The sequence below is a fragment of the Panicum virgatum genome, chromosome 1N (assembly GCF_016808335.1).
Source record: "Panicum virgatum strain AP13 chromosome 1N, P.virgatum_v5, whole genome shotgun sequence".
Lineage (NCBI taxonomy): Eukaryota > Viridiplantae > Streptophyta > Magnoliopsida > Poales > Poaceae > Panicum > Panicum virgatum.
The window spans coordinates 58,681,451-58,693,691 of NC_053145.1; the positions used below are offsets into that span (position 1 = coordinate 58,681,451).

The 12,241-nt window shown below is 47.3% G+C and overlaps 1 long non-coding RNA gene and 2 pseudogenes across 1 annotated transcript; 1 reads left to right on the top strand and 2 right to left on the bottom strand.

The window, feature by feature from the left end:
* The first annotated feature begins 2,072 nt into the window (after positions 1-2,072).
* Positions 2,073-3,841, top strand: LOC120657047. Its single transcript, XR_005668070.1, has 2 exons — positions 2,073-2,361; positions 3,555-3,841. It is a non-coding gene; the product is annotated as an uncharacterized LOC120657047 (long non-coding RNA).
* An 84-nt stretch (positions 3,842-3,925) lies between these two features.
* Positions 3,926-10,462, bottom strand: LOC120657045 (annotated as a pseudogene).
* Positions 10,235-12,171, bottom strand: LOC120653725 (annotated as a pseudogene).
* Positions 12,172-12,241: the final 70 nt, after the last annotated feature.

Here is a 12,241-nt window from a genome sequence, read left to right on the forward strand (position 1 = left end):
TCGAGCGGCCGTCCTCGGCGTGCGTGCAGGGAGGTGGCGCCGCGTGGAGGGGCCGAGAGGCTTCGGGAGAACCCAAGGACGGGGAGGGCTGGGGCGCGGCGAGGGAGCGGCGCGTGGCCGACGGCGAGACGGCGACGCCGTCACGACGGAAAACAGAGCAGGGAGATGGACTGAGGGCAAAAACGTAAATAAAACAAAGTTTCAAAACTCCAGTTTATAAACTCAATTTTTCTCCCTAATCTAAAGGTCAAATGAAAAATTTTTGAATACCAAACTTGCTTAAAATTTCGAGATCTACAACTTTCGTTTTAGGCAAAAATTCATTTGAAGTTTCGTTTGAAAGATAAAATTTGAAACTTGAGAACATTTGAAAATATCGTATACGCTTCGGAAATCAACTTTTTTTTCCCATTTTTGTGTAGCAACTCGAAAAACTTTGAACACAAAAGTTGTTCGTCTTTTGAAAACCTACAACTTTGGTTTTGGACAAAAATTCATTTGAGCTATATTTTAGAAATTATTTTCAAAGCAGATTAGTTTGAAATTTGACAAATAATTTAAATCTTTGAACACTACGGTTCAAAGGACCTGTCATTTTATGTTCAAACTTTTATTTTCTCTCTTTGACTTCAACAAAACTTTGATTTAACATAATTTTAGAGAGACGCCTATTCGTTTTCATATGTATACTTACATTATTTTAAAAATTATTTATGGTTTCTGACGTATGCATCTATACACATACACATGCATGCACACATAAATGTATTCGATTCCATTTTCTTGGTTGATTATGCATGATATCATATTTAATATTTCTTACTTAGTTTTTAAAACTCTGGGATGTCACAGCCTTGCTGTCCGGCGAGCCTCTATCGCCGATGAGCCATCCCTTAGCGTGCCCTAGGGTCCCCGTCCTAAGTTTCTGCAGGAGCCGACGTCGAGCGTCGCCGTAGCCCGTAGCCTCCTCTGTAACGCTGTCGCCGCCGCCTCGCTGCGCCACGGTCTCGCCATGGCCGTGCTGGGAATACGCACGCGCGCGACCTGGCCGGGCGTCTGACCCTGCATGCCGCCTTTTGGGCATGCCTGCGCGTGCGCCAGGCATAGCGACAGTCTCCTCTGCGCCATCGCCACACCGTGGCTATGCCTGGCGCACGCGCGCGCACAGCCCAGGCTTGAGCCACGCCCTTTTGGCCCGCACACACTGCTGCGATGTCGTGTCGCGTTCGGCGCGCACACACACACACTGCCTCGCGCACACCCGTGCCTGGCCCAGCTCCGCCTTGCCGCCGCGCGGTCTCGTTTTGCTTTGTCACTCACCGTCGAGGCCGAAAGGCCACGCCTTTCGTCTCGCCTGAGCGTGTCGCAGCCCTGCCTGGCCTCGCCATGCACGACCACCGCGGCCAACGCCGCACCACGCGCGTGTCGTTGTCGGTCCGCCGCAGCATACAGTTGAGCACCTGCTGTGCGCACACCCACACAGCCCCCTTCGGCACACTCACAGCCGCACGCACCCGCTCCGCCTTCCTGTCCGCCGCCGGAGCGCCCGAGCCCCGTCGTTGCTACCTTCGCGGTTCTGGCTGCCCAGACCACCGCGAACACACACGCACGACCTCGTCCCGGTCTGCTCTGCCACGCCGCTCGCCGTCTTGTAGCCCCTCTGCTCGCCGTTGAGGCCGAAAGGCCACGCCTTGGTCTCACCCCTGAGCTCGCCACACCGCCACGCGCCGTGCCACAGCCTAGCCTCGCCGCCGCGAGCCAGGCCCGGCCTTGCCTCGCCGCCACCTCGCCAAACCGAGTAGCCAAGCCGGCCCGTGAGCGGCAGACCGAGCCGGTCCTTTAAGCCGAGCCGAGTCCCTTTTGGGCCAAGCCGAGACGACCCATGGTCTTTTAGCCCAGTAACCGAGTCCCCTTTTCCTTTCTTTTACCCTTTTAACCCGCGGGTCCCACATGTCAACCTCAGGGTGAGGCTGACAGGTGGGGCCACAGACTAGTAGACCCGCTGACCTGGACGTTGACTGTGTGTTTTTCTTTTTCTGAAAATCAGTTAATAATTTTAGAAATAGATTTAGGCTTCAAAAATTGATAATAAATTAACCGGAGCTTCAAAAATTATGAAACCAGTTTTATAATTTTTCTAAAATCATGATCTACCTGTTAGAGTAGGTTTTGGTGTGATTTGGATCTTATTTGGATACTTTTGTGCACTTTTGCACTTTGGCCCCCTTTGTAATTCGTAATTACGAATAGGCCCTTAGCGAGGAGGAGCTGATCGACGCCCCGGACGCCCAGAGGACCCAGAAGGACGTACCGGACTATGAGATGACTCCGAAGACCTAGGACGACTACGAGAAGTCTCAGGTTCACGCCCATCTATGATTTGATTACCTATATAGGCATTGCTTGCTAGAACTGCTATCGCTTTATTACTGTTATGAGATGAACCTGCATAGCCAATTGTGTGCCCTTATTCCTTGAACTCCTAATATAAACCATGTTTGAATGGTTGATATGCTTGCATGTGTATGTGTGGGATTTCCTCGTGATATGATAGTCTTGGCGTGAGTGGAGATCCACCATATCAGGAGTTGGTGATTAGGGCTTTTAGCAGGGGGCAAGCAAGTTGACTTTGCTGGGGGTGTGTGTTGGGCACACCCTGCGAGCACCTGTTGCGAGTGCATGTTTGTGTCGTTGGACACGATTAGACTCTGGAGGTGTTTCGTGGGCCTTACCTGTTATGGGTGCCATTCGCGGACCGCTGTGGCGAATACGCATGAGGACGGAGATGCTCGCCCCGGCATATAAAGAACCGGTTGGTGTAACTATGATTAGTGGGACTTTGTGAGCGTGCACACCACTTATCCACTATGCGGGTGGATCCGGTCCGAGGCTAGTAAGCGTGGTGCCAAGCCTGTAGGCGGATGTAGTATCGGTGCAGGGGGAGCAGGTGTGGACCTGACGTTCCCCGATTCGCGGGATTCATGGGAATCCTATTCTAGATGGCTTCACAGTCCCGGGGCGATCTCTTGCGAGAGAACGCGCCCAAACCCGGGAAACTAGGATGGTGCCATGGCTGCTAGTTCTTGTTCTCAGTAGACCGGTGTCTCGATGTCAGTCGGCTGGCCTCCGGCTGGTAGCGATTCGAGTGGGTACAGGTGTACAACCCCTACAGGGTGAAAACTATACGTATAGCCGCGTACTCGGTCATGTACATTCCTACTCTTCTGTTACTTCCATTAGTTAGTGTGACTTGATACTTTTCTACCTCCCTCTAGCCTACTTTCCTGCTTGGATAGCAGCTGAGGTGCGAGGAGAGGGAGTTCTCGCACCGACTTGGTTATCAGGGACTTGGGTGAGTCTCGGAGGTGTGAGTTGACCGGGAGTCCGGGATGCCGGAATGGCCCGCGTCAGGTGACTTAGCAGATGCTATACTTTGTTGATGCTATGCATAGGAAACCTTAGCCTTATCCGTTGACTATTTCTTATACCATAATGCATCCATTTAAAGCTTGCATACGGATGGTGACGTGAACCTATCCCGTCCTTGGGGATAGTTTGGTAGATGCAGGATCCGACTCGAAGATCGACGATGACTTTGAAGGAAGGACTAAGGACGACTCGTGCTTCGCTCAAGTTTGCCTGTGGATGAAAGAAGACGTCAAGATGAAGGATGCCCCAGAAGTCTAGCTACCGCTTCCGTTTTCTGGTTGTTCCCTTTTAGCCCAATGGGCTTGTACCAGATGATTTCGTACCACAATCCGCTGGATTATGTAATAATTAAACCTTTGTTGTGTTTTATCGCGAAGTATGACTGTGATATGTAATTGAAATGAGTTCTGTATGTGATAGCTACTGATTCAGGGACTATCACGACGATACAGGGAGTCGGGTTGTACGTTCGACAACCCGGTTCGTTTCAGTCGCTGGACAAGTTTATTGCCATTTGCCAATGACGATGACAGAAGCTATACAGAAACCAAAGTTCCATGTTACCGAGAGAAACATCGCCAGCGCCACCCTACTTCTCGCAGTCGCAGCACCCAGCACGGCGACGGTTGTCAGGTGGCCAGCGTCGTGGGGAAGCAGCTGTCGTGCACGCAGCTGAGCACGTCCCGGTAGTCCCTGTCCACGGTGAAGGAGTCGTAGACCTTGCCGTCGCTGCTCCTCTTGTACTCAAACAGTAGCGACGAGTGGTTGAACGCCGTGAGCTTCACGAACCTGAAGTCCCGGTCGTGGAAGATGCTCCACCTGGGGATCGCCGTCGTGTAGTCCGACAGGTGGCTCCCGCCGCCGCTGGCCACCACGAAGATGGTCCCGTTCATCGTCCCCGAGTAGCGGCTCTTCTCGCTGGTCATGCACCGGCTCTGCTCGTTTCAGTGGAAGTGTAAGACTTTAGGCTTTCAAGAAATCGGAAGAATTATTCGTTTCATGTAGGGTGGTAACTTATAGGCTCCAGTGATCTCTTTATGGTCCAACTTGAATTATTTATATATTTTTAGCATAAAATTATAGTCCAGTTCTTTTAGAATCCGACCCTTGGTTACCAGGTAGACGGGGCAGGTCCTCTCGTAGTTGTGGACGTGGCCGAAGAAGGCGATGTCGACGCGGTACTTCTGCCAGAGCCTCTGCAGGCTCTCGCGGCCCTCGGGCTCCTCGAAGGCGCCCTCCATGGCGTACCAGTCATTGGAGGAGTAGCCCAGCACGCGGTGCGCCGTGAAGACGAGCCACGGCTGGTGCTTCCGGTCCACCGTCGAGAGGCAGCGCTCGATGAACGCGTGCTGCGGCGTGCCCTCCCGCCAGTCATGTGCTCCGAGTCGCCGACGCAGAACCGGAACATCCCGTAGTCCACCTTGTACCAGAAGTTGGCCTGGTTCTCCGCCGGGTAGTAGTAGTAGGTCTCCGCCGGCACGCCGCACTCGCCGCCGGAGTCCTTGACGTCGAAGAAGCCGCTGGTGTTGGGCCAGTCCCTCTCATGGTTGCCGCTGCACGAGACACGCACGCACGCACAGATTTGAGATGCAGAATTTTAATTTTCAGAAAAGAAAAATGTGTGAGACTGAGACCTGACAATCTGACTGTACCTTGCGATCATATAGGGCTTCTTGGCGGTGATGGGCGCGACCTGTTATATTGTGATCCAAATTCTGATGAGAGATTGTTGAAATTTGGACTTGGCCCATTAAGGCCCATGTGGTGCAAACTTTTAATCCCACATTGCTAGTAGAAGTTGAGGAGACCGCGTGACTCTCCTATATATCTAACCCATAGGCTTCACCGGAGAATATCAATCCTATTATTCCTCTTGTAAGCCGCCGCTAGGCGTTGTACACAAACACCCGATATAGTGAAGTTCTTGCTGGCTGGCGCCCATGGTTTTTACCCTTCGCATTGGAGGGGTTTTCCATGTTAAATCCTCGTGTCTTTCTACGGTTTGATCTTTCTATTTTTCATCGTTTTGTTCGCCGTCGCTTCTAACAAGTGGTACCAGAGCCGTGGTTTCAAGTTAGGGTTCCGTGATGGCGTCGATGAAGTATGATCTACCGATGTTGGACTACAAGGCAAGGTTCTCGCTGTGGCAAGTCAAGATGAGAGCTATTCTGGCGCAAACCAATGATCTTGATGAGGCGCTGGAAAAATTCGGGAAGAAAAAGAAGGATGAGTGGACTGATGAGGAGAAGCGCAAGGACCGTAAGGCTCTTTCTCTTATTCAGCTTCATCTATCTAATGATATTCTACAAGAAGTGCTACAGGAAAAGATTGCTGCAGAATTGTGGCTAAAACTGGAATCGATCTGCATGTCGAAGGATCTTACCAGTAAATTGCATATGAAGTTGAAGCTATACACGCTTAAGAAGCAGGAGGGTGATTCGGTGATGGGTCACATATCTGTCTTCAAGGAGATCGTTGCTGACCTAGGGTCGATGGAGGTTAAGTATGAAGATGATGACTTAGGTCTTCTTTTATTATGCTCTTTGCCAAGTTCTTATGCAAGTTTTCGTGACACCATACTATTAAGCCGTGATGAACTAACCCTTGCGGAAGTTTGTGAGGCACTCCAGTCTAAGGAGAAGATGAAAGGCATAGTGCAGATAGATGGCTCGTCCTCTAGGGGCGACGCTTTGCATGTCAGAGGCAGATCAGAGCAAAGATCCTCAACTAATAACAACGATCGTGGCAAGAGCAATGACAGTAGAGGCCGCTCCCAGTCCAAAGGTCCCAAGAAGAAATTTTGTAAGTATTGCAAGAAGAAATCTCATATGATTGAGGATTGCTGGAAATTGCAGAATAAGGAGAAGAAGAAAAATAAATCTGATGGTAATGCTAGTGTTGCTTCTGCTGGTGAAAACTCTGAGTCAGATTGTTTGGTTGTCTTTGCTGGTTGTGTTGCTGGTCATGATGAGTGGATTCTTGATTCTACATGTTCTTTTCATATCTGCACTAATAGAGATTGGTTCAGTTTCTATGAGTCTTTGCGGAACGGTGATTTTGTGCGCATGGGAGATGATAACCCGTGTGAGATTATTGGCATTGGCTCTGTTCAGATCAAGACCCATGATGGCATGATTCGTATACTGAAGAATGTAAGGCACATACCAGGGATGAAAAGAAATCTGATCTCGTTGAGCACACTTGATAAAGAAGGACTCAAATACGCCGGTTCAGGTGGAGTTGTGAAGGTATCTAAAGGTTCTCTTGTATGTTTGCTGGGTGATCTCAATCCTTCAAATTTATATGTTCTCAGATGTTGTACTTTGCATGGTTCTGTTTCTGCTGCTAATGTTGTTAATGCTGAACCTAGTAAGACTGACCTTTGGCATATGCGTCTTGGACACATGAGTGAACTCGGTATGACAGAATTGATGAAGAGAAACCTGCTGGATGGCTGCATTCTGAGTGGCAAGAAGTTCTGCGAGCATTGTGTATTTGGTAAGCATAAGAGGGTCAAATTCAATACCTCTGTTCATACCACAAAAGGTACACTTGATTATGTTCATGCTGATTTGTGGGGTCCTTCACGTAAGCCTTCATATGGTGGTGCTCATTATATGCTTACCATTATTGATGATTACTCTAGAAGAGTCTGGCCTTATTTTCTGAAAAGCAAAGATGATACTTTTGCTGCTTTTATAGAATGGAAAGTTATGATAGAAAGGCAAACTGAGAAGAAGGTTAAGGTGCTTCGAACTGATAATGGTGGAGAGTTCTGTTCGGATGCTTTTGATGATTATTGCAGAAAAGAAGGCATTGTTAGGCATCACACCATACCATACACTCCTCAGCAAAATGGTGGGGCCGAGCGTATGAACAGGACTATCATCTCGAAGGCTCGTTGCATGCTATCCAATCCCCATATGAACAAGCGTTTTTGGGCTGAGGCTGCTAATATAGCATGTTATTTGATCAACAGATCGCCTTCTATTCCACTCAACAAGAAGACTCCTATTGAGGTATGGTCTGGTACACCTGCAGATTATTCACACTTGAGAGTTTTTGGATGCACTGCTTATGCTCATGTTGATAATGGAAAATTAGAGCCTAGAGCTATTAAATGTCTGTTTCTTGGTTATGGGTCGGGAGTCAAAGGATATAAATTGTGGAATCCTGAAACTAGAAAGACTTTCATGAGCAGAAGTGTTGTTTTCAATGAATCTGTGATGTTTACTGACAGTTTGTCCACAGATGATGCTTTAGTTGAGAAATTGCAGTCACAAGTTAGTGTGCAGGTGGAGCTTATGGATGACCAGGAAAATAAAGTTGTTGGTAATGATGTTTCATATAGTGTTCCTGATACTGTTCAGCACTCACCTCCAGTTTCACAGTCTGATTTGCAGCATGAGGAGGATGTAGATTTACCTATTGCTCTTCGCAGATCAAAGAGGAGTTGTGGACCTCCAAACCGTTTAATTGAGGAGTGTAATCTGACTTATTATGCTTTGAGTTTTGCTGAACAGGTGGAGGATGCTAGTGAGCCAGCAACATATTCTGAAGCCATTGATTCTGTTGATAAGGAGAAGTGGATCTCAGCTATGCAGGAGGAGATGCGGCCTCTTGAGAAGAATGGCACATGAGAGATTGTAAGCTTGCCTGAGAAAAAGAAGACTGTTCGCTGTAAATGGGTCTTCAAGAGAAATGAGGGTTTGTCTTCTAGTGAGCCTCCAAGATTTAAGGCAAGGTTAGTTGCAAAGGGTTTCAGTCAGATTCCTGGTGTTGACTATAATGATGTGTTCTCTCCAGTTGTGAAGCATAGCTCAATTCGGACTTTCTTTAGTATTGTTGCTATGCATGATCTTGAGCTTGAGCAGTTAGATGTGAAGACTGCATTTTTGCATGGAGAGTTTGAGGAGGAAATTTACATGGATTAGCCAGAAGGATTCATAGTTCCAAGCAAAGAGAATTATGTTTGCAAATTAAAGAAGTCCTTGTATGGTTTGAAACAGTCTCCTCGTCAGTTTACATTAAGATTGTTGAGGAATCACCTATATACTTGCTGTTATATGTTGATGACATGCTTATTGCTGCCAAGAGCAGAAAAGAAATCACTACAGTAAAGAAATTGTTGAGTAGTGAATTTGATATGAAGGATCTTGGTGTTGCTAAGAAAATTCTAGGTATGGAGATTACTAGAGACAGAAAATCTGGTTTATTATTTCTTAGTCAGCATAATTACATTAACAAGGTTCTTCAGCGTTTCAATATGCATGATTCAAAGCCAGTTAGTACTCCTATTGCACCTCACTTTAAATTGTCAGCTGCTCAGTGCCCTAGTTCTGAGGAGGATGTTGAATACATGTCAAAAGTCCTATATTCTAGTGCTGTTGGTTCTTTGATGTATGCATGGTTTGCTCTCACCCAGATTTTTCATATGCTATGAGTTTGGTTAGCAGATACATGTCTAATCCTGGTAAAGAACACTGGAAGGCAGTTCAGTGGATTTTCAGGTACCTCAGAGGAACAACAGATTCTTTTTTGAAGTTTGGGAGAACTGATCAGGGACTCATTGGTTTTGTGGATTCAGATTATGCTGCTGATTTGAATATGCGCAGGTCACTCACAGGTTATGTGTTCACTATTAGCAGTTGTACTGTGAGTTGGAATGCTACTTTGCAGCATGTTGTTGCTATGTCTACCACATAAGCAGAATATATGGCTATTGCTGAAGCATGCAAGGAGTCAGTTTGGCTGAAAGGTTTGTTTGCACTGTGTGGAGTTGATTCTTGCATTGATCTATTCTGTGACAGTCAAAGTGCTATTTGCCTCACTAAAGATCAGATGTTTCATGAAAGGACAAAGCATATTGATGTCAAGTACCATTATGTTCGCGATGTTATTTCAAAAAGTAAATTGAAGGTATGCAAGATCAGTACTCTTGATAATCCAGCTGATATGATGACTAAACCAGTTCCTGTAGCTAAGTTTGAGCTTTGCTCAAGCTTAGTTGGTTTGACAGTTTAGCTCAAGAGGCTATTTGGCGCCAAAAGTTCTGTTCTTTGTTGTGTTCAGATGATGATTTTGATATGCTACAAGAAGGAATTTGTCTCAAGGTGGAGTATGTTATATTGTGATCCAAATTCTGATGGGAGATTGTTGAAATTTGGGCTTGGCCCATTAAGGCCGATGTGGTGCAAACTTTTAATCCCACATTGCTAGTAGAAGTTGAGGAGACCACGTGACTCTCCTATATATCTAACCCATAGGCTTCACCGGAGAATATCAATCCTATTATTCCTCTTGTAAGCCGCCGCTAGGCGTTGTACACAAACACCCGATATAGTGAAGTTCTTGTTGGCTGGCGCCTGTGGTTTTTACCCTTCGCATTGGAGGAGTTTTCCACATTAAACCTTCGTGTCTTTCTACGGTTTGATCTTTCTATTTTTCATCGTTTTGTTCGCCGTCGCTTCTAACACTACCCGTGCGGTGAACTGGTCCCACTGGGAGACGTAGCCGTTGGCGTAGGGCAGGTCGCCGATGTGGAAGACGATGTCGTAGTTGTCCAGATCCTTGACCAGCGTGTCCGTCGTGTTCAGCGACCCCGGCCGGTAGTTCGCGAACTCGTTCGATCCGTCCCTCTCCGCCTGCCAAGAGGATCGGATGTTCAGCTCTGATGTTACAATGCAAGCGGATCGGAGCTGAAGAAACCATCATCGTCCGAGATTTGGTCACCTTTCCCATGTCGCCGAAGACGATGACGCGCTGCAGCGAGTTCTGCCCCGGCGACGGCGGAGCACGGAACGTGTAGGGCTTGCCCCACACGACGGACCCGTCCTGCAGCTCGTGCCCAATCTTGTAGTAGTACCTGAAAACACACACAAATGCCCAACAGACGGAGGACAAATTGTGACACGTTGGCAACAACTTGTCTCGAGAAGTCTGAACCGCAAATCATATCTGACAACAACTAACTGCTCATCCTACAAGCACTGCAGAGGACATGTCTCGTGCCAAGCAGTGTACTCACTCCTTGGGCCAGAGATTCCTCATGAACGCGGTGTGGATGAAGCCGGGCTCCCTCCACCCGACGGTACACGCCGGCTCGCCGCACATGCTGCCGCGGCTGAAGGTGAGCGTCCCGGCGGGCGACCGCGCAGCGAGCTGGGCGGCGGCGCCGCTGCCGACCGCGCCCCACTCCACGAACGGGTACGCCTCGCTGATGTCGTAGCCGCTGGCCCATGTCACCGCCATCTCGTCGTGGGTCTTGCCCTGCGCGAGGCGCGGGAACACGGGCGCCTTGGGGTTCTTGAACGAGATCGGCTCCGACACCGCGATCAGCTTCGGCTGCAGGGATCTCGGTGAAATGAGATGGCGTAGTATAAGCTAGCATTGAACTACATGCACCGACCAGGTACTGTTTGGATCCAAATGCTAATAGATGAAAGTACTAATCTTTAGCACTACTGTATACAAACTAGAGTGCTAATACCACGGTATCTAGACTTTAGCCAGGACTCAAAAACTTTAGCAAAGGTATGAGTACTAATAGTGCTAAAGTTTAGCACTCAATTTTAGCCCCTCCAAACATACCCTTAAACTGGTGGACAAATACTATAATAACTAGTAATAATTGAAAATATCTTTTTTTTTAGAAATGACATGATGGTCAAGGATGTAGGGATTCGAGGTCACATACGTTCTCGAGACCGCCGGTAAAGAGGGCAAAGGAAAAGTTGTAGCGCTGGTTGATGAGCTGGAATCGGACGCTGCCCTTGCCCCAATAGATAGTTCGCCGAGTAACTGGCATACTGATACTGCAACCATGCAGCAACAAGTTTCAGTAAGGAAAAGAGAAAAGTACTGTACAAATTAAATTCAGATGCTGTAAATTTAATTTACTTCCCAATGGTTACTTAAGCGACTGAAAAAACACGAAGATTAGAGTTTGATGAGTGCAAAGTGCAACGTAACCTTGATAGGAGCCGTGCAGAGGAGCGGTGGGTCTCTCGCTGGATTAGGGCACGTGCCCGAGCTGCCACACCATGAATCCATGACGATCATGAGGTGTCAGCCATTGATCTCGAGTAGCTGCCAACTGAATTCCGTTCTACGTAGTTTGAAATGCCTATGGGACGAAGAACAATTTTGATCGATCAAGCTTACATGAAATCGGCTGGAGAGAAAACGGCGATCCAGTCGTCGACTGACGGGCTTGTCCAGCCGTACTTCACCGTCACCCACTCAGTGTCTTCTCCCTGCCAGAGACTCAAGTTTGAGAAGCAGCATGTACACAGTCAAATGATCATGTTTTTAGCTCATTGATTTGCCAAGTTTGCTTCGGTACATCAACATATATCTCTTTTTACAATGTTTGTATAAAGCAGACCAGTTCAATAAAAAATCAAAATATATTGATGTTTCTTTTAGTGTATCCTGATTGTCCAGTTTTGAGTCCTCGACTCGGTACAGGTGTTAAAAAATCTCTATCTCTACTATTTTTTAAAGCAAGCAATGATTTCACAGTCCATCAATCGGAATCCCAATTGGAACCTAAATATCTTTTTTTGCGGGTGGAACCTAGATAAATCAATCAGAATTCTAATCGAAACCCGAACAAATCAATCTGAATCTCAATTGGAACCCGGACAATCACGTCTTGCACGCGGAGTGAAAGAGCATAAAATTGGCGATCTTATGTAGGTCTGTGTAAAATTTATATTACCCATAGCAACACACTGTCATTACGCTAATTTAGTTTAAAAAATCTAAACAAAAGTGGTCCGTTTTTATTAGCCACATTGTTCAAAGCAAA